Source organism: Narcine bancroftii, chromosome 6 (assembly GCF_036971445.1).
Source record: "Narcine bancroftii isolate sNarBan1 chromosome 6, sNarBan1.hap1, whole genome shotgun sequence".
NCBI lineage: Eukaryota > Metazoa > Chordata > Chondrichthyes > Torpediniformes > Narcinidae > Narcine > Narcine bancroftii.
The window spans coordinates 219,900,134-219,925,460 of NC_091474.1; the positions used below are offsets into that span (position 1 = coordinate 219,900,134).

Below are 25,327 nucleotides of genomic sequence, written 5' to 3' on the forward strand. Positions count from 1 at the left end.
TGGATCATACACCTCTGGTTGTCCCTTCCTAAAGTCAATATTCAGCTCCTTGGTTTTGGTGACATTGAGTGTGAGGTTGCTGTTGGAGCACCATTTAGCCAAGTTTTCATTGTCCCTCCTGTATTATGACTCATTGTCCATTTTTATGCAAATCTCTCCCATGGTATTGTCAGCAAATATGTAAATGGTGTTGTGTCATACTGAGCCACTCAGTCATAGGTTTATAGCGAGTAGAGTAGAAGGGAAAGAATGCAGCTCTGTGGTGTACCTGTACTGATCGTGCTTGGGGAGGAGACATTTTTACTAATCCTCACTGATTATAGATGACGCAGAAACAATTTGCCACAGCTGAGGTACCAGCTCACCAGTCCTCAACTTCGATCTCATTCTTATCAACAAATATCGTGAGAAAAGTCGCAAATTGATCTCCCAAGGAAGGACACCAATCAGGAATAATTTATCAAAAAAGTAAAATCCAGGTAAACATTCAAAATTAAATTCTCTGCAATATATCTGAAATGTCAGAAGCAATCCAACAGAAATATTGGGTATCCATTTATTAGTAATATTAGAAGGATAGGGCAGTTAGGTTAAATGGAATAATACTTAAAGAGGCTCAGGTAGACTATAAATGATAACAGACACCAGGAGGGTCAATTGGCCTGTTTAATCTACAGGTCTTTCACAAGCACATAAGCAGAGATGGAATCAGTGCTACTGAAAGATCATCAACTCAGTGAAACTTATACTTTGGTCAGCACGGTGTAAGGAAAAGTTACTGACTAATATATTCCAGACTGCATGATTATATGCTGAGGAGGTATGGGATGAAGTTCTTTGAGGATATAATGAGCCCGCTGAATAGAGGGGAATAGGTGGATGTGGTATGCTTAGATTTCCAGAAGGCATTCAGTAAGGTACCTCCTAAAAGACTGGTATAAGGATTCATGGAATGAGTAGTGTATTAGCTTGGATTGTGCATTGGTTAACCAACAGAAGGCAAAGTGTTGGGTAAATAGGTGTTGGCAAACAATAGTTAGTGGTGTGTCACAGGGATTGGTGCTGAGCCCACAGCTATTTATATGAATTGATTTGGATTTAGACAGTTTGGCAGGTCTAAGTTTACAGCCGATATCATACTGAGTGGTAAAGCAAATCACATAGAGGCAAGGAGTGTCCACAAAGAAATATAGATAGGTTAAATGAGTCGATTTGGTAAATGGTCGTCCACTTTGGAAGGAAAAGTAGTACATCGCACTACTATTTAGTGAAAAGTTGAAGCATGCTGTTCTGCAGAAAGACCTGAGTGCATGTACATGAATTACAAAAACCTAGATTGCAGGTACAGCAGGTAATCAAGAAGGTAAATGAAATGTTGATCTTCATCACTAGAGAGATTGAATTTAAGAACAGAGGTTTTGCTGCAGCTGACAGAGTGCATTGGTGTCCAAAGTTCGGTCTGTACCTGGCGTACGGTGTATGCAATGTTGGTCTCCTTACATGAGAAAGGATAAACTGGCTTTGGAGGCAGTGCTGAGGATGTTGTGGAGATGAGGGGATTGGCTTGAGAGGAGAGGATTGCCTGGGACTAGACTGACTAGAATGCAGATGAATAAGAAGAGATCTTACTAAGATTTATGAGGATATTGCTGGGTATTCAGGAGTTGAATAACAGGGAAAGATTAACAGTTTGGGACTTTATTCCTTAGAGGGCAGAAGAGGGGAGATTTGATAGCGGTTTTAATAGACAGAGTAAATGCAAGTAGGCTCTTTCCACTTAGATTGGGAGAGATAAATACAAGAGGACATGGCTTTAGTGTGAAAGGGGAAAGGTTTAGGGGGAATATTAGGGGGAACTTCTTCACTCAGAGTGTGGTGGGAGTTTGGAATGAGCTGTCATCTGATGTAAATACAGGCTCACTCTCAAGTTTTAAGAATAAATTGGATAGATATATGGATGAGAGAGGTCTGGAGGACTATGGAATGGGAGCAATCAGTGGGACTACAGGAATTATATGTTTCAGGACAGACAAAATTGGCCAAATAGCATGTTTTCTATGTTGTAGTTTTTGATCTTAAAGAAGCATAAAATTATGAATGGAATAATCAAGATTGGACTGGTGAGTGTTGGTAGCTGTGCTTTGTTTCAGGGAGATTGCATTGAAATGGAGTGAGATCCTTAGCAACTATTTGAAATCATACAGATAGAGCCAGCAGAAGAATAATATAAAGAAAGGAATCTCAAGCAGAGATGCCATTGTTGGAACAGCCTCTGTGTGTGTGTGTGTGTGTGTGTGTGTGTGTGTGTGTGTGTGTGTGTGTGTGTGTGTGTGTGTGTGTGTGTGTGTGTGTGTGTGTGTGTGTGTGTGTGTGTGTGTGTGTGAGTGTGTGTGTGTGTGTGTGTGTTTGTGTGTGTGTGTGTGAGAGACTGTCTGTCTGTAGGGGTGGTGAACTATTGGCTTTGGCTGAAGAGTCTTCGGCGAGCAGAGGCTGAGGACATGCTGCAAGTCAGTTAAGACCTTTTCATAATAATTCCAGAATAGGTAGTGGAGCTCCTGTTGCAGCATGTGGGAAATCTGGGACAGCACATTTTCCCTGATGATTACACCTGAAAGAAGTGCATCCAGTTGCAGCTTTTGCAGACCACATTAAAGAACTGGAGCTGGAGCTGGATGAACACTAATTCATTTGGGAGGCAGAGGGGGTGATAGACAGAAACTGTAAGGAGACAGTCACACACAAGAGGCAAGATGCATTTAACTGGGTAAATGTTAGGAGAGGGAAGGGTATGGCAGTCAGCACAAAGCATCCCTGTGGCCATTCCCCTCAACAATAAGTATACTGTGTTGGATACTGTTGGAGGGGACATTGTGGTTGTGGTTCCCCCTAATACTTGTCAAGTAGGATAGACAGGGGAGATGAAGTGGATGTTGTGTATTTGGATTATAAAAGGCCTTTGTCAAGATGCCACACATGAGTCTGCTAAACAAGATGAAAGTCCATGGAATTGCAGGAAGGACACTAGTATGGGTAGAGCATTTGCTGATCATCAGAAAACAGAGTGGGAATAAAGGGATCCTATTCTGGTTGACAACTGATTACGAGTTGTGTTCCGTAAGGGTCGGTTTTCCGGCCACTTCTTTTTGCGTTATATATAAATTATTTAGATTATAAAATAGACGGCTTTGAGGCTAAATTTTCAGATGATTCCAAAATTGGTAGTAAGGTACTGAGGATACCAAAAGGCTGCAAAGAGACTTGGATAGATTAGGAGAATGGGAAAAGCTGTGTCAAATGAAATATAATGTTGGAAAGTACCGTATTTTTACACATATTACATGTGCGTTTATTTATTTTTTACAAACCCACCATGCATTATATGCATGTGCACGCTATACAAGAATATTTTTACATGTTGAAACAATGCATACAATTTATAGCGGGTCTGGGAATGTAATAGCAGTAATGAAAGAACGCGCACAATTTATATTAATAATATATAACATAACAATTACAGCACGGAAACAGGCCATTAGGCCCTTCTAGTCCACACCGAACCAAACACCCCTTTCTAGTCCCACCTCCCTGCACAATGCCCATAACCCTCCATCTTCTTCTCATCCATATACCTGTTCAACCTTTTCTTAAATAATACAATTGACTCCACCACCACTATTTCTCCCGGAAGCTCATTCCACACGGCTACCACTCTCTGAGTAAAGAAGTTCCCCCTCATGTTACCTCTAAACCTCTGCCCCTTAATTCTTAACTCATGTCCTCTTGTTTTAATCTTTCCTCCTCTTAACGGAAATAGTCTATCCACATCCACTCTGTCTATCCCTTTCATAATCTTAAATACTTCTATCAAATCCCCTCTCAACCTTCTACGCTCCAAAGAATAAAGACCTAATCTGTCCAATCTCTCCCTATACTCTAGATGCTTAAACCCAGGTAACATTCTGGTTAACCTTCTCTGCACTCTCTCCACTCTGTTTATATCCTTCCTATAATTAGGCGACCAGAACTGCACACAGAACTCCAAATTAGGCCGCACCAACGTCTTATACAATCTCAACATCACCTCCCAACTCCTATATTCCATGCAATGATTGATAAAGGCCAGCATACTAAAAGCCTTCTTCACCACCCTATTCACGTGAGTTTCTACCTTCAGGGAACGATGTACCATTACTCCTAAATCTTTCTGCTCTTCTGTATTCATCAATGCTCTCCCATTTACCACGTATGTCCTATTCTGATTCTTCTTACCAAAATGAAGCACCTCACACTTATCAGCATTAAATTCCATCTGCCATTTTTCACCCACTTTTCTAAGCAGCCCAAATCCCTCTGCAATCCTTGAAAACCTTCTTCATTATCCACTATTCCACCTATCTTAGTATCGTCTGCATATTTACTAATCCAATTAACCACCCCATCATCTAGATCATTAATGTATATAACGAACAACAATGGGCCCAATACAGATCCTTGAGGCACACCACTGGTCACCGGCCTCCAACCTGACAGACAATTATCCACTACCACTCTCTGGCCTCTCCCTTTCAGCCAATGTTCAATCCATTTGACTATCTCAAAATTTATACCTAAAGACTGCACCTTCCTAACTAACCTTCCATGTGGTACCTTATCGAAGGCCTTACCGAAGTCCATATAGACAACATCCACTGCGCTACCCTCATCCACATTCCTAGTCACCTCTTCAAAAAATTCAATCAGATTGGTCAAACATGACCTTCCTCCCACAAATCCATGTTGAGTGCTCCTGATCAGACCCTGTCTATCCAGATGTTTATAAGTACTATCTCTAAGAATTTTCTCCATTAATTTACCTACCACAGACGTCAAACTTACAGGCCGATAGTTGCCAGGCTTCCTCCTTGAACCCTTTTTAAATAACGGAACCACATGCGCAATGCGCCAATCCTCCGGCACTATCCCCATATCTAATGACATTTGGAAAATTACCGCCAGAGCCTCTGCTATTTCCTCCTTCACTTCTCTCAATGTCCTGGGGAAGATCCCGTCTGGTCCCGGAGACTTATCCACCTTTATATTCTTCAAAAGCCTTAAAACTACACCTTTTGTAATCTCTATATTCCCCATATTTACCCAATTTGCTTTTTTTATCTCACAACTCCCAATATCCTTCTCCTTAGTGAATACCGAAGAAAAGAAACTGTTCAATATCTCCCCCATTTCTCTAGGCTCCACACACAGTTTTCCGCTCTGATTTTCTAAGGGATCAATTTTGTCTCTAGCTTTCCTCTTACCATTAACATATTTGTAGAACTCTTTTGGATTAGTTTTCACCCTGCTTGCCATAGTTTCCTTGTACCTTCTTTTAGCTTTCCTAATTCCTCTCTTAAGATTCCTCTTACATTCAATGTATCTTTCAAACATCTCCTTAACTCCATGCTTCTTATATCTAATGTACGCCTCCCTTTTTCTTCGAACCAAGTTTCCAATATTCCTTGAAAACCACGGCTCTCTCAAACCTTTTGCCCCTCCTTTTAACCTAACAGGAACATAAAGCTTTTGCACTCTCAAAATCTGATCTTTAAAAGACTTCCATCTCTCTACTACATCCTGCCCATAAAACAAATTGTCCCAATGCACACCCTGCAAGTCCTTTCGCATCTCCTCAAATCTAGCTTTTCCCCAATCAAAAACCTCAACCCTTGGCCCTGACTTCTCTCTTTCCATAATGACATTGAAGCTGATGGCATTATGATCACTAGACCCGAAGTGCTCGCCAACACTAACCTCCGTCACTTGACCCATCCCATTTGCCAACAGTAGATCTAACACTGCTCCTTCTCTGGTTGGCACCTCTACATATTGTTGTAAAAAACTATCTTGCACACATTTCACAAACTCTAACCCATCCAGTCCTTTCACAGAATGTGTTTCCTAATCTATATGTGGAAAATTAAAATCTCCTATAATTACAACCCTGTGCTTATCACAAATATCTACTATCTCCCTACAGATTTGCTCCTCTAGGTCTCGGTCCCCTCCGGGTGGTCTATAATACACCCCTACACGTGTAACCTCTCCTTTCCTACTCCTCAGTTCCACCCAAATAGCCTCCGTGGATGTGCCCTCTAATCTATCCTTCCTAGGCACCGCTGTAATATTTTCCCTGACAAGCAATGCAACCCCACCTCCTCTTGCCCCTCCGACTCTATCACACCTAAAACAACGAAACCCAGGGATATTCAGTTGCCAATCACATCCCTCTTGCAACCATGTCTCACTAATCGCTACCACATCATACTTCCAAGTATCAGTCCACACCTTCAGCTCATCCACCTTTTTTACAATACTCCTGGCATTAAAATATATGAATTTCAGAGATTTCCCAATTTTTAATCCCTGTTTTCCCTCATCTTTAATAACAACATTATTTACTTTTCCTGCCAATTGCCCTTCATCTTCTTCCAGAGCATTTCCCTTCTCTATCACCTGCCCATCCATATTCAAATACTAACTACAAACTTTCTTTGTTTGCATTCTAACCTTCTCCTTACTGCTCTGTACTATTTTGTTCCCTCCCCCCAACCATTCTAGCTTAAAGGATCCTGAGTAGCCCTAGCAAATACCTCTGCCAGGATTCTGGTCCCCCTGGGATTTAAGTGTAACCTGTCCTTACTGTACAGGTCACATCTCCCCCAAAAAAGGTCCCAGTTATCCAGAAACTTAAAACCCTGCCCCTTACTCCACCCCTTCAGCCACGTGTTAATCCTCCACCTCATCCTATTTCTATTCACACTGTCATGTGGCACAGGGAGTAATCCAGAGATTACCCCCTTTGCGATCCTTCTTTTTAACTCCCTACCTAACTGCCTGTACTCACTTTTTAGGACCTCCTCTCTATTTCTCCCTATGTCATTGGTACCTACATGTACCACGACCTCTGGCTCCTGTCCCTCCCACTTTAGGATATCCGGGACACGAGCAGCAACATCTCGGACCCTGGCACCAGGGAGGCAAACCACCATCCGGTTCTCATTGCTGCGTCCGCAGAAGCCCCTATCCGTCCTCTTAACTATGGAGTCTCCTACCACAATTGCCCTCCTCTTCCTTTCCCTCCCTTTCTGAGCTACAGGGGCTGACCTCGTGCCAGAGGCACAGCCACTGTCGCTCCCCCCAACCTTGATGTCCCCCTCAACAGTGCTCAAAGAGGCGTACTTATTGCTGAGGGTTACATTCACAGGGCTCCTCTCTGGCACCTTACGTTCTTGAGCATGGGAACTTCTTTCTTTCTTTCTCTTTGGCTTGGCTTCACGGACGAAGATTTATGGAGGGGTAATGTCCACGTCTGCTGCAGGCTCGTTTGTGGCTGACAAGTCCGATGCGGGACAGGCAGACAGGGTTGCAGCGGTTCCAAGGGAAAATTGGTTGGTTGGGGTTGGGTGTTGGGTTTTTCCTCCTTTGTCTTTTGTCAGTGAAGTGGGCTCTGCGGTCTTCTTCAAAGGAGGTTGCTACCCACTGAACTGTGAGATGCCAAGATGCACGGTTTGAGGCGATATCAGCCCACTGGCGGTGGTCAATGTGGCAGGCACCAAGAGATTTCTTTAGGCAGTCCTTGTACCTCTTCTTTGGTGCACCTCTGTCATGGTGGCCAGTGGAGAGCTCGCCATATAACATGATCTTGGGAAGGCGATGGTCTTCCATTCTGGAGACGTGACCTACCCAGTGCAGTTGGATCTTCAGCAGCATGGATTCGATGCTGTCGGCCTCTGCCATCTCGAGTACTTCGATGTTGGAGATGAAGTCGCTCCAATGAATGTTGAGGATGGAGCGGAGACAACGCTGATGGAAGCGTTCTAGGAGCCGTAGGTGATGCCGGTAGAGGACCCATGATTCGGAGCCGAACAGGAGTGTGGGTATGACAACGGCTCTGTATACGCTAATCTTTGTGAGGTTTTTCAGTTGGTTGTTTTTCCAGAATTTTTTGTGTAGTCTTCCAAAGGCGCTATTTGCCTTGGCGAGTCTGTTGTCTATCTCATTGTCGATCCTTGCATCCGATGAAATGGTGCAGCCGAGATAGGTAAACTGGTTGACCGTTTTGAGTTTTGTGTGCCCGATGGAGATGTGGGGGGGCTGGTAGTCATGGTGGGGAGCTGGCTGATGGAGGACCTCAGTTTTCTTCAGGCTGACTTCCAGGCCAAACATTTTGGCAGTTTCCGCAAAACAGGACATCAAGATCTGAAGAGCATGGGAACGAGGTACATGGAAAATGGCAAAATTCAAAATATTGATCTTGGAAATATCTCTTTGGCCTGAAATTTTGGTATTGTATTCCGAGAAACAGGATATCCTGGATATCTATGTTAAATGCCCAGATCCATACCCTGAGGGAGGAGATTAACAAAATAAGGTTTCTTTTAAAGAAAGGCTTTTTAAATCATGACAGAATTAAAACCCTACTTAACTCTGAAGCCTATCTTCAGTCTATTTAATTGATTCCTCTCCAAAGCCTGTTAATGAGATGTAGGTGAATATCATGTATATAATGGGTGAAATACACCTCTGGGGGGAGTTGAATGGGTTGTAAATCATTGGAGATTAACTATGGCAGATAGTGGGAGTGTGGAATGTGTTTTTCCTCATGTCCCAAGTAAATGCAAATTGCTCTTCTGAGTCGGAATGTAGAATACTACCCCCACGCAGTATATGCATGTGCGCGTTATACGAAACCATTTTTATTCAATTTGTGATTTTCTGCATGTGCACATTATATGCATACACGAGTTATATGAGTGAAAATACAGTTTATGGTTATCTGTTTTTGTTACAGACTATCGTTTAGATGGGGAAAAATTCAAAATTTGGAGGTGCAATGGGACTTGGGAGTCCTCGTGCAGGATACCCTAAAGGTTAACACACCAAAATTTTGGAGGAACTCAGGTGGTCATTTTAGCATCTCTAGCAGACAAAGGTATATTGCCAATGTTTCAAGCCTGAGCCCTTCTTCAAGGAAAATTTAGAAAAGACAGAAAGTATCAGAAATCAAAAAAAAAGGGGGAGGAATCCAGACCAACAAAAAGTGTTAATTGGACATGATAAGGGGTTAGTCAGAATTTATCATGTCTGTGTGAAAGGAGTCAGGGAATGGAGAGACGATGGGGGAAGAAGTGGGTGTGTGGTGTCTCTCAGACACTTCCTCTTACTGACCCCTCCAACAGGACCCCACCAAAACTCATCAAATCAATGTATCATGCACCATCTCTAAACTCACCAATTCTAGTCACCTCCTGGCATGACGTCTAAATATATTGTTTCCTAACTCCGTACCACCTGTTTCTACCTCCTACCCAAAATCCACAAACATAATTGTCTTAACAGACCCATCATATCTGCTCCTGCCCCACTGAATTGGTCTCCACTTACCTTGACTCTGTTTTATTCCCCCTCCCCCCAGGTCATGTCCCTCCCCACCTACATCCGGGTTACTTCACATGCCCTCCATCACTTCAACAACTTCCAGTTCCCTGAACTCGATCACCTCATTTACCATGAATATCCAAACCCTATCCTCCTCCATTCCCCATACTGAATGCCTCAAAGCCCTTCATTTATTTCTGGACATTCAAACAAACCAGTCCCCCTCCACCACCACTCTCTTCCAGCTGTCACAACTTGTTCTCACCCTCAACAAATTCTCCTTTGACTCATTGCACTTTCTCCAGGTTTAAGGTGCAGCCATGGGTACCTACATGGGCCCCAGCTATGCCTGCCTTTTTGTTGGCTACGTGGAGCAATTCATTCTACAAACCTACACAGGCAAGGCCCCTCAACTCTTCCTTCACTACATCGACGACTACTTTGGTGCTTCCTCATGTACCCATGATGAGCTCGTTGACTTCATCCACTTTACTACAAACATCCACCCTAACCTCAAATTCACTTAGTCCATATCTAGCAACACTTTCCCTTTCCTTGATCTCTCTGCCTCCATCTCAGTCGACAAACTCTCGACAGACATCTTCTATGAAAGAGAGAGTGTGTGTATGAATTCAGTTCTATAGTTCTGCAGTTCAGCATCAGCAGCTGGGACTGGAACAGGACAAGCTGGCAAGCTTGTGGAAAAACACCATTTTGAAGATGGGTTGTGAGTTCTTAGTTCAACCTGCTCAAAGCCCTTGTGGTCTACACAAGAGGAGATGGCTGGCTGTATAATACTTAGCCTGAGATAAGGAAAACAGAAAAGAAACTCTGTGGTGAACTGATTGAAAGAGGTTATCATCTGGAAACCCTGATGGGGCAAGATTCTTCGGCAAGACACTGGATTGGCTGATCAGAAGGAATCAGTTTGTTTCCAACGAGCAACAAATCTCTCTCTGAAAACCGACAAGAACCTTCCTGAGCAGTAACCATTTACCTTTCAAGCACCAAAGTCTGGTGAAGATTCATAAATGTTAAATTCTGTGCACAGTATAGGAATTGCCTGATACCGATCAACTTGGAGGAGTGAGAAGTGAGATTGGACTGTGAATCAAATAACTTTTCTGAACTTATACATACACATACACATGCACATAGAATTAGAAGGGGGTTAGGTTAAGTTAAGTTAATAGTAATAAGTTGAAGTTTGATCCTGTTTTCATGTTTAAAGATAATTAAAAACAACTTTTGTTTAAGTAACCATTTGTCTTGGTGAATTTCTATTGCTGCTGGGTTTTGGGGTCCTTTGGGCCCATCACAGGATTCTTCCTCCATTGTTTGAATTCTGAGACTTTTGAATATATCCTGTTTCTCCTTTTTTCTAATTTTTCCTTAAAGAAGGCCTCAGGCCCGAAATGTCGTCAATATATCTTTGTCTCCTAAAGATGCTGAAAAGACCAGCTGAGTTCCTCCAGCATTTCAATGTTTTTACTACAATCACAGCATCTGCAGCCTATCGTGTTTCACTTCAGGATAAAAGAGGGTCAATTTAAAACAGAGATGCAGCAAACTTTAGCCCAAGGGTTGTGAGTCTGTGGAACTTGTTGCCACAGACAACTGTGGAAGCGAGGTCATTGGGTATTTTTAAGTCAGAGTTTGACAGGTATTTGATCAGTCGGGTCATCAAGGGTTACAGGGAGAAGACTGGTAAGAGGGGCTGAGTGGGAGGAGGTTGGATCAGCTCATGATGGAATGATGGATTAGATTCGATGGGCCAATGGGCCTACTTCTGCTCCTATATCTTGAAATAACTAATAATTCTGTGATTAACTTCTTTTCATAGAATATCATTTATCTTTGAATCCAGGGTAAACTGATCCAATAACATTGTCAAGGTACATGCTACCATATTCCTAATCTTCCTGCCTTCTTTCCTGGAGAGATGTCTTTGCTGGTAACCAGTGAAAAGGTGCAGGAAAATTGTAGGCCAGGGCAAACTTGTTGTTCAAATTATTTGTGATGTTTTAGCAACTCAGATGCTAATATTTCAATGAAAGTTCTGGATGAGGTCCATACACAAAGTTCTATCAAAATGAAAATAACCTGCAAGTTGTTCAAAGTCTCTATTTGCTGAGGATGTGTCCCCAAGAACTCCTGAATGAGGACGAAAGAAAAACACCTAAAAATTACATTTAGAAGATACTAAAAGAATAAAACGAAAGAATAAATCCCCTACCAGAAGAAGATGGGAAGAAAGAACTCCAATCAACAGAAAGCAGCTTTTAGAACAGGGTCGAGCTGTGGGGGTAAAAACAGCCCACCTTGACCACAGCAAGATGGCGTGGGAAGCGCTGAAGGTGGTGGGCTCAGAGCGCTGATGGCAGCAACAGAGATCTGATGTACGGTGAGCCCCTAGTGCTCACCCAACAGAGTGGCAGCGGGAGAAATCGGCGACAGCAAGAAAAATGGTGGCGTAGTCAGGGTCCAGTTACTGTGAGGCGTCGGGCTGGCGGATGGGCTGAGACAGAGTCGGCTGCCTTGAAGAGAACAGAGAGATGCAAGAGTGCAACCTCAGAGCCTGGGAACGAGTAAGGGGACAGCAAGGAGAGGTGCGGGAGGTGCGGAAGACTCGACCCTACGAGAGGGGTGCAGATGGGCACGTCCACAAGCTCAGCTAGTGATGAGGAGAGTAGCACCACACCCCCAGAACAACGAGCTCTGATGAACAGCAGAAGGGGACAGAGGGGGAACGTGGGAATCAGCAACTCCAAGACAGAGAACTTAACAGGCAATTAGACATTTTTTTGGTAACATCTTCTGTAACTTTTTTGGGGTGGCACAAAGGAGCAGTTGGTGGAGCTCTTGTCCCACATCTCCAGAAACCAAATTCAATCCTGACCTCGTGCTCTCTGTGTAGTTAGTATAATCTCCCTGTGAGGACACAAGTTTCCTGTAGATGCTCTGTTCACCAGCAAAGATGTGTGGTTGCTTATCAATTGGCCACTGTGAATTGCCCCTAGTGAGGGCAAGAATCTGGGAGGAGACAATGGGAATATGGTGAAAACAAAACAGAATTAGAATAGAGAAAATGCGACTTTGTGGTCCAAATGACTTCTCTGCTGCATTGCTCTGCAACTCTATAATTTCTGAATGAATACATTCAGCCTTTACATGAACATCTGGAACAATATTTTAATAGGGGCTGGAACTAAAAGATGCTCATCAAACATGGTGAGAAATTTATTGATGAAAATATGTCTTACAATGGAAAGATGCCCCCAACGCACCGATGGCGTCGTGAAGAAAGCACGTCAGCACCTCTACTTCCTCAGGAGTTTGCGGAGGTTTGCCATGACATCAGAAACATTGAAAAAACATCTCATATTTCCAGCATCTATAGTTCTGTGAATTTCAGTCACTATTAATTCAGTTCTCCATAGGAACAGAGGAAGTAGGAACAGGAGTAGGCCAAAAATGGCCCCTCGAGCCTGCTCCGCCATTCAATACGATCATGGCTGATCTAATTGATGACCTAACTCCACCTACCTGCCTTCTCCCCATATCCCCTAATTCCTCTATCATGTAAAAAATTTAAACTCATGACAGGTTCTTCAATACTTATTGGTTAACAGCAGAAAGTATAATTGTTATGAACCATACAAATATTAGTGAAAAGCGTAGATGGTGGTGACCCACTGTACATAAATACAGATAGTGTCCTTTACGGTTAATCATGAATGATGGAAACCAAGCAGTCACCTGGTTTATTTCCTTGTTCGATCCCTGATCCGCAATAAATTAGCTGATGTTGATCAGGGTCCTACAGTTGACAGTGAAAGAGGGGAATAAATCACACCCTTGCTTCTAATTAATATTCACTCATCCCTGCCGCCCTGGTGGAAGATAGACATGAACAGGCCTTGTGTAAGGGAATAACTGAGTTTGGTTGAGTTGAGTCACACAGCTTACCGAAACTCACCATAAGGTCCATGAGAAACACTCATAAATTAAGAGGCTTCTCGGACAAGAGATTATTGCTATTGATAGTGTCTGACAGCTTTGCAACTGAATCCAGGATGAGTCAACACCAACAGAAGAGAAACAAGCTGGAAACGATTCACTTCCTATAACAGGACAATTGAAGGATATTCAGTTGCTCTTACCGTAGAACAAATGGTCCTGAAACCTAGCGCAAGAAGAATTCATGACTGACTCCAGACTTTAACTGTTGCATTTTCTCTTTCTCTTGGTTTCTTCCAGTAATCCGCCATTTAAAAAGCTGGGAAATACATAAGATGCAATTATTGCAATAATATGGTTATCACAAGCAAATTTGATTGTAATTCATTCCCTTGGTTGGTTAATGCCCAATTCTTTCTTTCTTTCTTTCTTTGGCTTGGCTTCGTGGACGAAGATTTATGGAGGGGTATGTCCACGTCTGCTGCAGGCTCGTTGGTGACTGACAAGTCCGATGCAGGACAGGCAGGCACGGTTGCAGCGGTTGCAAGGGAAAATTGGTGGGTTGGGATTGGGTGTTGGGTTTTTCCTCCTTTGTCTTTTGTCAGTGAGGTGGGCTCTGCGGTCTTCTTCAAGGGAGGTTGCTGCCTGCCGAACTGTGAGGTGCCAAGATGCACGGTTGGAGGCAATATCAGCCCACTGGCGGTGGTCAATGTGGCAGGCACCAAGAGATTTCTTTAAGCAGTCCTTGTACCTCTTCTTTGGTGCACCTCTGTCTCGGTGGCCAGTGGAGGACCATCGCCTTCCCAAGATCGTGTTAATGCCCAATATATCATACACAAACATACAAAATTTTAAGACTTGATTACATTACATTTTGAAAAACTCTCCTCATTACTGCTGTCATTAACTCTCAACAGAAAGTAAGAAAGCTCAGTGCTGTGGTCAGGTAAGATTTATGTATGGAACAGGAGAAGTGAGCAGCTGGAAAACTATTATGTGCCCTTCTCAAGTTGTGCACATGTCAGTGTGCTCAAGAAAGAACAGAAAAACAGGATTGACTTTGCTTGAAAGAATGGAAGAGAGAAATCCTCTAATGCAAAACTAAGGAACCATTTGTTGCAGAAAAAGGATTTAGAATCATAATGGAAGATATACTTTAGACTAAGGCCACTGCAGTGTTTTATTCTTACACTAGTTTGTTATGCTGTTTTAACAGGATTTAACAGGACAAACTGAATTCATTCATAAACAATGTCCAGATTCACCAATTGAAAAATGCATCTTAAAATTAAGCCAAAATAATATTTCAAAATTTACATTACCTGATCCAGTTGTTTGAACAAATAATTCTGAAAGTTGTATTTTAAAGAAACAGCTACAATCCATTAATTTCTCTGTACAAATTATGGATTCAATTATACAAACCGGAAAGATAACCACAAGGTCATATGCAAATGCACTTTAAAACTTACTAATGGATATTTGAAATAAAATTCAGATTGAAGTTGCTGCAATTTGCATAAATATATTCAAATATTTTTCATTTCCTGTACTTATATCTTCATCTATCGCTTAAGCACTCGGGCTTTGAAATAAACCACTGATGAATTATTTTTATGTAGTCTTAATTAGTAAGAGGCACTAGAATGGTCTGTTGACCATAACCTCCGTCATTGAGCTCCTGTATACAGACAGCACTTGCATACACTATGTGCACATTTGGAGGCTGCGCTCCAAAGTATTATTGAGTTCTCGAAGCGTACACTCCAGAAGTCAAAGGTTCTCTCCTGATCTTACCCCATTACACAGCAGTGCCTCCCGCAAGACCCTGGGGAACTTGAACCATTCACCCTATCTGGGAAGGCACTTTTTAATGGCGACAGGTATCCATGCCAAATTCACTTCTGCCTTCAGTGCATCAATACAGCTTTCAGGCAACAGGGGAAACAATATTTGAAGATACTGCCTATAAACTTGGCACAAGGGTGCTGGAAAGCAAAGAATCCCTCCCTGTTCCATGCTTCAGCAATATGAACCCTCAGCAACTAGCATCTCAAAGCAATAGAGACCTCAATATTGTCTTCACAAAATCTTCCAAAATCATCGCAGGATAAGTGACCAATCACTAAAAAATTCAGTTCAGTGGACCCTTTGGTTACCAATCTTTCTACCAGTGGAAACAATTTCTCCACTAAAACTCTCACAAATGTTGAACTCTAATATTAAAGAGCTCTGGATCACCTCAAAAGCAGCAATTCATACATATGGCTGCTCTTCATCAGCCTTCAATATCATTATTCCCTCAGTGCTGGTCAAGAAGCTACAAACTCTGAGGATGATGTAATATTATTTCTTACTGAACCAGAAATATCATTGAAGAAAATAAATGTATGATTGGCAGAATATGGTTTGATATCAGGTTATAAAGTTAATGTAGGAAAGAATGAAGTGATGCCTATAAGTAGGCAGGTGATGAAGTCTAAGTGACAAAAGGAAGCAATTAAATATTTAGGAATTAATAGTGATATAAATTTAAATAATTTATTTAAATTGAATTACCTACCATTACAAAAAAAATTAATTAAGATTTGAAGAGATGGAAAGATTTACCAATAACTTTAATAGGAAGGGTAAATTGTATAAAGATGAATATTTTTCTGAAGTTGCAATATTTATTTCAGTCATTACCCATTCCTATACCAGTGAAGTTTTTTTCAAGGATTAAATAAAAGTATAAGAAAATTTATTTGGTGTGATAAAATGCCAAGGATAGCTTTGGAAAATTTAACTTGATCAGGGAGGATTACGGTTGCCGAATTTTAAAAATTATTATAAAGCAGCTCAATTAAGATTTCTATCCTCCTGTTATCAAATTGGCGAGAAGACAGCGGGGGTGCAAAGTGAAATGAATAATATAAGAGAAACTAATCCAGAGCATTTTTTTTGTATAAATGGAATGAGGAACTTTTGAAAGGAGAGCCAATTTTCAAACATTTATTCAAGATATGGAATGGAATTCATATGGAAAGAGGAATTAAGAACTGCCAAATAGCTAAGATGATGTTAAATCAGAATCCACTTATTCCTTTTACTTTAAATAATCCTTTCTTTAATACCAGGCACAATAACAGGATAAAGATAAAATATTGTTTCTTAGGTTTTTTTTCTTGACTTTGGAACAAATGAAAGAGAAATACAATATACCAAATAATGCTATTCTTTCATACTATCATCTTAAATTGTCAGGAGAGATTGTGCCAGGAGAGTGTAACCAATACAATTAATGTCAGATATCAAATGGTACATTAATAATTCTTTACACCAATTATACTACATGCCAAATAAATTACATGGACTTAATTCAAATTGTTCTGACAAATATTTCAGATGTAACAAAGAAACAGGAACCTTATTACATGCAGTTTGGTCTTGTGAAAAAGTGGGAAAATTTTATGGAGACTTCAATATATTACTGGGACAAATTATGAAGGTGATTTATATGATACTGGTACTAAATTGAAGTTAGGCAAATAACAACAAAAATTTTTGAGTGTAGCAATAGCAGTGCCATGGAAATGTATGGAAGTCAGATAATTTTATAAGGTTAGATAGATGGCATACGGAAATTCATAATTGTATACCATTGGAAAAGATTACTTATAATTTATAATTACTGATAATTTTTATATGATTTGAAAACCATATATGGATTTCATCAGTAAGAGTCCATCCAGATCGTCCATAACACCCGCTCCTCCCAATTAATATGTACAGGATAAAATAATATGTTATAAAGATGTGAATAGTGAATGATAAATAAATTCAGATGTTTTTCTTTTTTTCTCTTTTTTTTCCTTTTCTTTTGGAGAGAGGAGGGAGGGAGGGAGATAAAATGAAAAAAATTATATATCATTTTTATTACATTTTATTCCTATATGATGAAGAATTATATGTATGTATTGATGCAAATGAAAAATAATTTTTTCCAAATAATAAGCTACAAACTCTAGGCCTCTGCACTCCCCTCTGCAACTGGATCCTTGACTTTCTCATTAGAAGACCACAGTCAGTACGAGTTGGAAACAACATCTCCACCTCACAGGTGCACCCCAAGGGTACATGCTTAGCCCACTGCTCTATTCATGGGAGCTCAAACACCCATGACCCATGTGGCCAGACACAATATCAATGTTATCTACAAGTTTGCCGATGACACCACAGTTGTGTCAGTTCAGGTCCTGCTGTTAAAACACGAACAGGCCCTTCCAGCCGACTAGCCCACACCACCCATATAAACCCATTTGACCAATTAACTAACACATTCCACACATCAAGCCCTAAAACCTCCTCCAAGCTTACAACCTGTGAAATAGCTGTGTTCTATCCATTCTGGTTTCTTGCATATCCTAATTCTCCAGGGATCAACTACACTCTCAGCTTCTTCCTCCACCTTTCAGGTGAACCTTAACATCTACAACCTATATAATGCCACACCAATCACAATCTCCAACATGAAAAGAGAAAACCAAAAAGGTGTTGAAACTAAAAAAAAACAGTAGAGAAGGGATGATAAAATGAATCCTTGGACTTCCCACAAAATAACAATAGAAACTCCTTTGACTTTACAGACAGTATATAATAAGGTACCAAAGAACACTGAAGGAATGTTATCAAACAAAATTTGATAAAAAGGATATTAAAACAGATGACCAGAAGCTTGCTCAAAGAAATTGAAGTGAAAAATGAAAGTTGAGTACCTTGGCTCTGTCCACCACAATACCTGGGATCTCCCAGTAGCCACCCATTTCTATTCCCTGCCCCATTCTCTTGCTGACATGTCTATCCATGGTTGCATGTATGGCCAGACTGAGACCAGCTGAAAATTGGAGGAACACCACTTCATATTCCATCTGGGCACCTTCCAACAGGTGGCATTAACATCAACTTCTCCGGTTTCTGCTAGGAACCCCCCCGCCCCCACCCATCTATCCCTATGTCTTCTTCCCTCTAACTCTCTTTTTCTCTCGCTCTTCTCTTTTTCCCTCTGTCTACTTTGCCCCAGCTCTGCATTCACAGAGCCAACCCCCTCCACTTCCCCAACCATTTATCGGCTTTCCTCTCTCCCATCCTCCTATTCATATCCAACTAACACCTTCTTTCTGTTGGTCTGTACTCCTTCCTCTACCCTTTCTTCCCTTCTCCCCAGCCTTTTAATTGAGGTGCCTGCCCACATTTTACTCATATTTTGAAGAAGATCTCAGGCCCGAAACCACAGTTATTTATCTTGACCTCCTATGGACACTGCAAGACCTGCTGAGTTCCTCCAGTGTTTCTGTAATTTTAAAACACCTTAAAAGAGGAACGAAGGATGGAAATGTGTCAGAGGGAATTCCTTACATTGCAGACACTGGTAGATCAACCATCAATTATGCATCCTATTCAAAATCAGAAGACATAAACAATGGGGAGTGAATTATCTACCAACTTCCCATGAACAGTGATACCACTGCTAATAACTAGAATTTTACATTTAGTATTAAAAATCCTTGCTGAAGAAGAATCTTTAAAAAAAAATCCTTTCAGAAATTATTGGAACTGCTGCCACTTGAATCTTTCAATCAAATCATGTGATAGGTTTGATGAGGTTTTGCTCAACATTTGATTTATGGGGGTTACTATTTATCTAACTAGTCATAACCCAGGTCAAGGAAGATGAAACAACAAGCATATTTCTGAGCACACTTGGGACTTGGGTTACACCCGTGCTCGCCCACAAGACAACTTAACCTGTTTCATGATCTGCCTTTTTGATCCCGACAATAGATTTATTGGCTGTCCATATGGTTATGTTTTTCATCTTAATGATGTGAGGTCAAAAATTTAACCTTGTGAGTTAGTGAATACTTTATTTATTTAAGTTCTTGTATTTGAAAACATTTATATTGTAGCCTTTATGATATGACCCTCTGAAGTATTATTTTCAAATTGTTAAGATGTCTCTTCTTTGGCTTGGCTTCGCGGACGAAGATTTATGGAGGGGGTAAAAAAGTCCACGTCAGCTGCAGGCTCGTTTGTGGCTGACCAGTCCGACGCGGGACAGGCAGACACGATTGCAGCGGTTGCAAGGGAAAATTGGTTGGTTGGGGTTGGGTGTTGGGTTTTTCCTCCTTTGCCTTTTGTCAGTGAGGTGGGCTCTGCGGTCTTCTTCAAAGGAGGCTGCTGCCCGCCAAACTGTGAGGCGCCAAGATGCACGGTTTGAGGCGTTATCAGCCCACTGGCGGTGGTCAATGTGGCAGGCACCAAGAGATTTCTTTAGGCAGTCCTTGTACCTTTTCTTTGGTGCACCTCTGTCACGGTGGCCAGTGGAGAGCTCGCCATATAATACGATCTTGGGAAGGCGATGGTCCTCCATTCTGGAGACGTGACCCATCCAGCGCAGCTGGATCTTCAGCATCGTGTAAAGTTAATCAAACAAATGTCATTCCAAAAGAAAAAATAATCAGAACCTATTTCAGACCTGTATTGATTATTTTACCGCATAAATTTTAATGTTTCTATTTCAACAGACTACTTATAAATTGTAAACTGTGTACAGTTCTTGTCTCCTTCATTGAGTTCTCTGCCCAAGTATGCAGTAAATTCTACCTCATTAAATGTACCTCAGACACACAGCTAGATTTTTGTATAGTAGGTGAATTAAAGGTGATGGGGAAAAGGCAGGCAGATGGAGCTGAGTCCACAGCAACTCAGCCGTGTTGTTGAAAGGCAGAATAGGCTCAGTGGGCCAGTTGACCAACTCCTGCTCCTACTTCTGATGTAAATGCTGGAGAAAGGTTCAATTTTCTGGCCTGGGAGTTACCAATTCAGCCACTTGATAACATTCGGAATCCAGATGCATTTAAATAACTGTCTTAAATAAATTGTTTTGTTTTGGGCTTAACTTGAGCTGCTTAAAGTTTAAACCAAAGTATTTTTCTCAATTATTTTTCATTATTTATTTCAAGACTAATTTCAAAAGGAAAGGTCTTAAAACTCTTCGTGAAAGCATTCTGTGGACCATAATTGATCAATGTTGCTCCAAACTACCCCCCTCCCACCCATTGCCACCCCAATGAAGAAAATCAAAATCACTCACATTCTTGCATATTGTGAAGAAAAGAAACCGATGCTAATATGACTTTTTCAGAGTTTAAATATCCAATGTGTCCAACATTTCAAATGATCACTAAGTAAGTTTTCATTCGTTTAAGTTGCATGACTTCAGTGTGATCAATTTCTTTCGCAGATACTTTCCAAGGCTTTCACCTTTTTGGAAATTTCTTCTACTTCACCCTCAATGTCCGGGAGCACAAGAGTTGCTGAGTGCTGTGGGGGCTTGTGAGTCATTATGGGCATCTACCCAATTATGGTTCCCTAGGCTCAGCGATGCCCAATTTAGGTTGCACCAAGATCTCTTAGGTCCAGATCTCAGCACTGCCTTGACCCGAACATTTGCAAAAGAGCAAAATTCCAAGATAAGAGTGATTCATCATCACAGCACTATTTATCCCAGGGAGGCATCAAAGAACCCTAGCAACAATGGAGTCAATGGCAGGGACTTTTATGTGACAAGTACATTCACATTACATAAGTGGCAAATGATGACTAGTTCTAGTAAAAGATTCTATATCTTAAACACCAATTTTCCAGTTTCAATAACATTGAATTCACAATGGTCACAACCAATTATCACTAACTGCCCAGATGGGTAATGGACCAACCACGTAAATCTGGTAACTGCAATAGCAGATCAGTGGCTGTGTACACAAGTCTGAAAATGCTGGAATCTGAAGCCAAAGATCGAATAGCTGGAGGACTGAGTGCCATCCATGGTGGAAAAGGAATTCTTGACGCTTCAAGTCGAAACCATGAAGCAGTTTTCCTGGGTGGGATGTCCTATCCTGATTGACCGCTGACATCCCAAACCCATTCCACCATTTAGCAATCAGTAATGTGTGTCAGAATATAGATTTGTTTTTGGGAGATAAATTGGGGCAGGGTTTGTTAGTGTAGGTCACATATAAACATTTTAAAACAGATCTTATTTGAAATACTGGAGCTCCGGCGCCAAGAGCTTTTGCAAAAGCTTTGGAGAGTGCCCAAGAGACTTCACTAATGGATTGTTGTTTACAAAAAGGCAACAGATGAAAAAAATTTGTGGGTGTTGCCTTCTGTCTGGTGGAGCTTGCTGTTCTAAGAGCGTCATGTGGTTTTGCAGGCAGAGAGTCAAACAGGCTTTCATTCCATGTCAGAGAGAGAGAGAGAGAGAGAGAGAGAGAGAGAGAGAGAGAGAGAGAGAGAGAGAGAGAGAGAGAGATCAGTTCTACAGTGTGACAGCCAGCAACAGCAGCTGGGACTGGAACAGGACAAGCAGGCAAGCTTGTGGAAAACCCCATTTGGAAGACGGGTTTGTAAGTGCTCAGTTTTGCCTAGTCAAAGCCCTTGTGGTCCATGCAAGAGGAGAGGACTGGCTGTCTAATGTATCATTTGGAATAAGGGAAACGAAAAGGAACTCTGTGGTGACCTGAAAGAAAGAGGTTATTGTGGTATGCTGTTAGACAGAATCAGACACACACAAAGGTAAAGACTGAACAACAGGCTTTAATCCACAAAGACTTCCACAGAGCCAGGGTGGCTGTGGCTGCAGCAACTCAGTGTGAGGCCTTGAGAGGCCGGCGCAGACTTATATCCCGGAGGGTGATTGACACCTAACCAGGTGGGGCTTGATCCATTCAGGCCGATTGATTGGCAGCCAGCCAGGTGTTGTCCTGTCCCCCTACACTCCTGCAGGTACAGAGGTTGCCCCTTGCAGTAGGCTGGTGGTGTACCACCACAGTTATCACCTGGAGAACCCTGAGGGGGCAGGTTTCTTCGGCAAGACACTGAAGTGGGTGGGTGTTCAGCAAACAACAAATCTCTGTCTCAAAATCGACAAGAATCTTCCTGAGTAGTAACCATTTACTTTTCAAGCACCAAAGCCTGGTGAACTTTATAAATGTTAAATTCTGTGCACAGTATAAGAATTGCCTGCAACCAGTGATCTTGGAGGAATGAAAAGTGAGATTGGACTGTGAATCAAAGAACATTTCTAAACTTACACCCACATTACATACACATGCACTTAGAATTAGAAGGGGGTTAAGTTAGGTTAGTTAAGTTAATAGTGATAAGTTAGAGTGTGATTCTGTTTTCATGTTTAAATATCAGTAAAAGCAACTTTTGTTTAAGTATCCATTTGTCTTGGTGAATATCTATTGCTGCTGGGTGTTGGGGTCCTCTGGGCTCATAACAAATGCAATGGAATACTCTCCACCTGCCTGGATGAAACCAACTCCAACGAGAGACAAAAAGTTTGATGCCATCCAGGATAAAGCTGCCTGCTTGATTATTATTTCATCCATCATACTAAATGAACGTTCCATGGTGCAGAGCTCATCGAAAGAATCAAAGACTTGTTGATCCAAACCAAGGCTTTTATTAGCAAAAGACAGGAGCTCTTCACAGGTGGCCGACCAGTCCAGAATGATCCGACCTGGCTAGGGACACAACCCTTTAAGGCCCAGACAGTAGGCGTGGCTCAGCTCTCAGCCAATCGCTGTAAGCACAGTCTAGATACTGTAACTATATACACTATATACATTGGTGATAGATCTGTAATATCACACATGGCCATTGGTGCAGAAAACAATTTTGAAAGTTCATTGCATTCACTTTCCTTTGCTACTCTGCCATCGCCTCCCAAACCCATGACCTTTACCATCAAGGTGGACAAGATTTCACAGGAAAGCTGCCATTTGAGATTTCCCCTCCAAGCTAACACCATCTTGACCTTACTTTGTGTGATTTCATCATTGCCTGGTTTCGCTGTGTGGAAGAACCTTCACCAGTAAGAACTCACCAGTTCAGAAACATGGCTCACCAACTTCTTCTCAAGAGCAGTAAATAACTGTTGGCTTTGCTGGCAACATCCAGATTCTGCTAAATGACTAAATGAAGTAAAAATGTCCTTTGGCAATGGAATTAGGTGCAAATTAGAGTACAGACAGCAATGCTGATTTAATGCAAGCTGACAAATTTTGTAAGCAGGACCTGAGATAATTTCTGTTCTCAAGCTTCATTTGCATAACATATTCAAATGATTTGTTTGTTCAAATATGAATAGTGCAGTATGAGCCCTTTGGCCTATGATGTTGCACTGACCGATGTAAAACTACTCCACATCAATCTATTCCTGCCTTCCCTTTAGAAAATAGAAAAATGCAAACCACTTGGGGAATTTAAGAGCGTTTTCTCTTAAAATCTTGGAACAGAGCAAAGGAAGCAGATGGAAATATGGCAGTGTCTGAGAAGGTACACATAATAGGCCAAGTGGAGCTGGCAAGGCTCAGATGGACATCCGATTGTGAGATAAGTAAATCTGAAGGTATTGTGTAAGACAAGTAATGGAATTGAAAATTTGATTAGCTGTAATCGAACAGAACTAGCCTCAAGTGGATCAATCAGAAGCAGAAAAAAATGATGTTGTTAAAACTAAATAGATCACTCCAGTGTATTTTATAGATGGTCTTCTCGGTAGCTTTGGCATAATAGTGATGGACATAATAAGTTGATGGATGGAATACCAATCAAGTGGGATGCTTTGTTCTGGATGGTGTCAACGTTTCTGATTGTTGTGGACCTGCACTTACCCAAGTAAGCTGTGTCTCTTCTGTCACACACCCAATTTCTATATTCCAAATGGTTAAAAAAAATTAGGAGCAAGGAGATGAATTGCTTACCTCATGATACCCACCTGTGCTTATAGCCACACTATTTTATGTAGCTGGCTCTGTTATGTTATCAGCCAGTTATCACATCCCCAAAATTCATGGTTGAGCATAGAGAGGTCCTAACCAAATTTGAGATAGTTAAATTGTGCAACACTGATTTACCATCATAATATGTTTCTATAAAAGCCATATTGTTCAAGGATCAGACAGAGTTTATTCAATGAAAGGTAATAAAGGAAAAGAAAAAAATATAATCATCATTTATGACCTCAGGAAATCCCAGTGTTTTATAGTCAATTACTACTGCATTGTAGGAAGTACAACAAATGATTTGAGTACAGCAAGCTCACAATGTGATAACAACCCAATAACCAGTTTAAACAATGTTGCTTGAAGGAGGCTTGGATTCATCAGCCCTTTTTACACTGGGTAACCAGTAGAATGGCTGTTCAGGGAACCAGTTAAGGATGTCGTTTTAGCTTTTCACTCTGGACCACTGTTAATCTGTTACTAGTGTCCTTTCATATTCACCACAAGCATCCCCAGGGATAGGTGATTCTATCCTCCTCCAGAGACGTCCCAAGTGATGGGACAGGCACTAAGTAGAAGTGGCATCATTGGTAGTTGTGGACTTAATTGCTTTGTCCGTCTTGAAAATGTGTGATTCTGTCACCAGACAGATCTTATCAACACCCTCATATGCAAGCTTGTTCAGATAATAACGAAGCCTACTAGAGACCATTCAACTGCTTGTAGGTTGTATGATTTAATTGATATATTGCGAATAACCTTGAGGGAATTGAGGAGGAGTGCAGAGCTGAGCTGATTAGCTGCTAGAGAAGTCATCTGCGTTTATTGTGGTATTTTGAATGGATATATAATAACAGAAGAATATGGAGAAGGGAGAGACCACAGGGGCCCATGTTCTGGATTCAAGTACTCAAGAAATATGATGATCGACAGTGGCATGAGAATCTTAGAATGACTTGGAGTGCTTTTGAATTTATAGCATGGATGCTCGAGTCTGCAATGAGGCATAAGAGCACCAACTGCCTGTGGAGCATTGAAACAGGCTTTCAATGGCTCTGTGGTGGTATGCCGCTCCTTGTGAGTATCGATCAATCAGAGTTCTCTTTGGTGTAGGT

General features: G+C 41.4%; 1 long non-coding RNA gene across 1 annotated transcript in view; it reads left to right on the plus strand.

Annotated features, from left to right (window-relative positions):
• Nucleotides 1-231: 231 nt before the first annotated feature.
• LOC138735534 (uncharacterized) overlaps nt 232-25,327 on the plus strand; it is a 30,635-nt gene continuing 5,539 nt past the window's right edge. Inside the window, exon 1 of the long non-coding RNA XR_011339748.1 lies at nt 232-479. This is a non-coding gene — a long non-coding RNA (uncharacterized lncRNA). The remainder of the gene's footprint in view (nt 480-25,327) is intronic.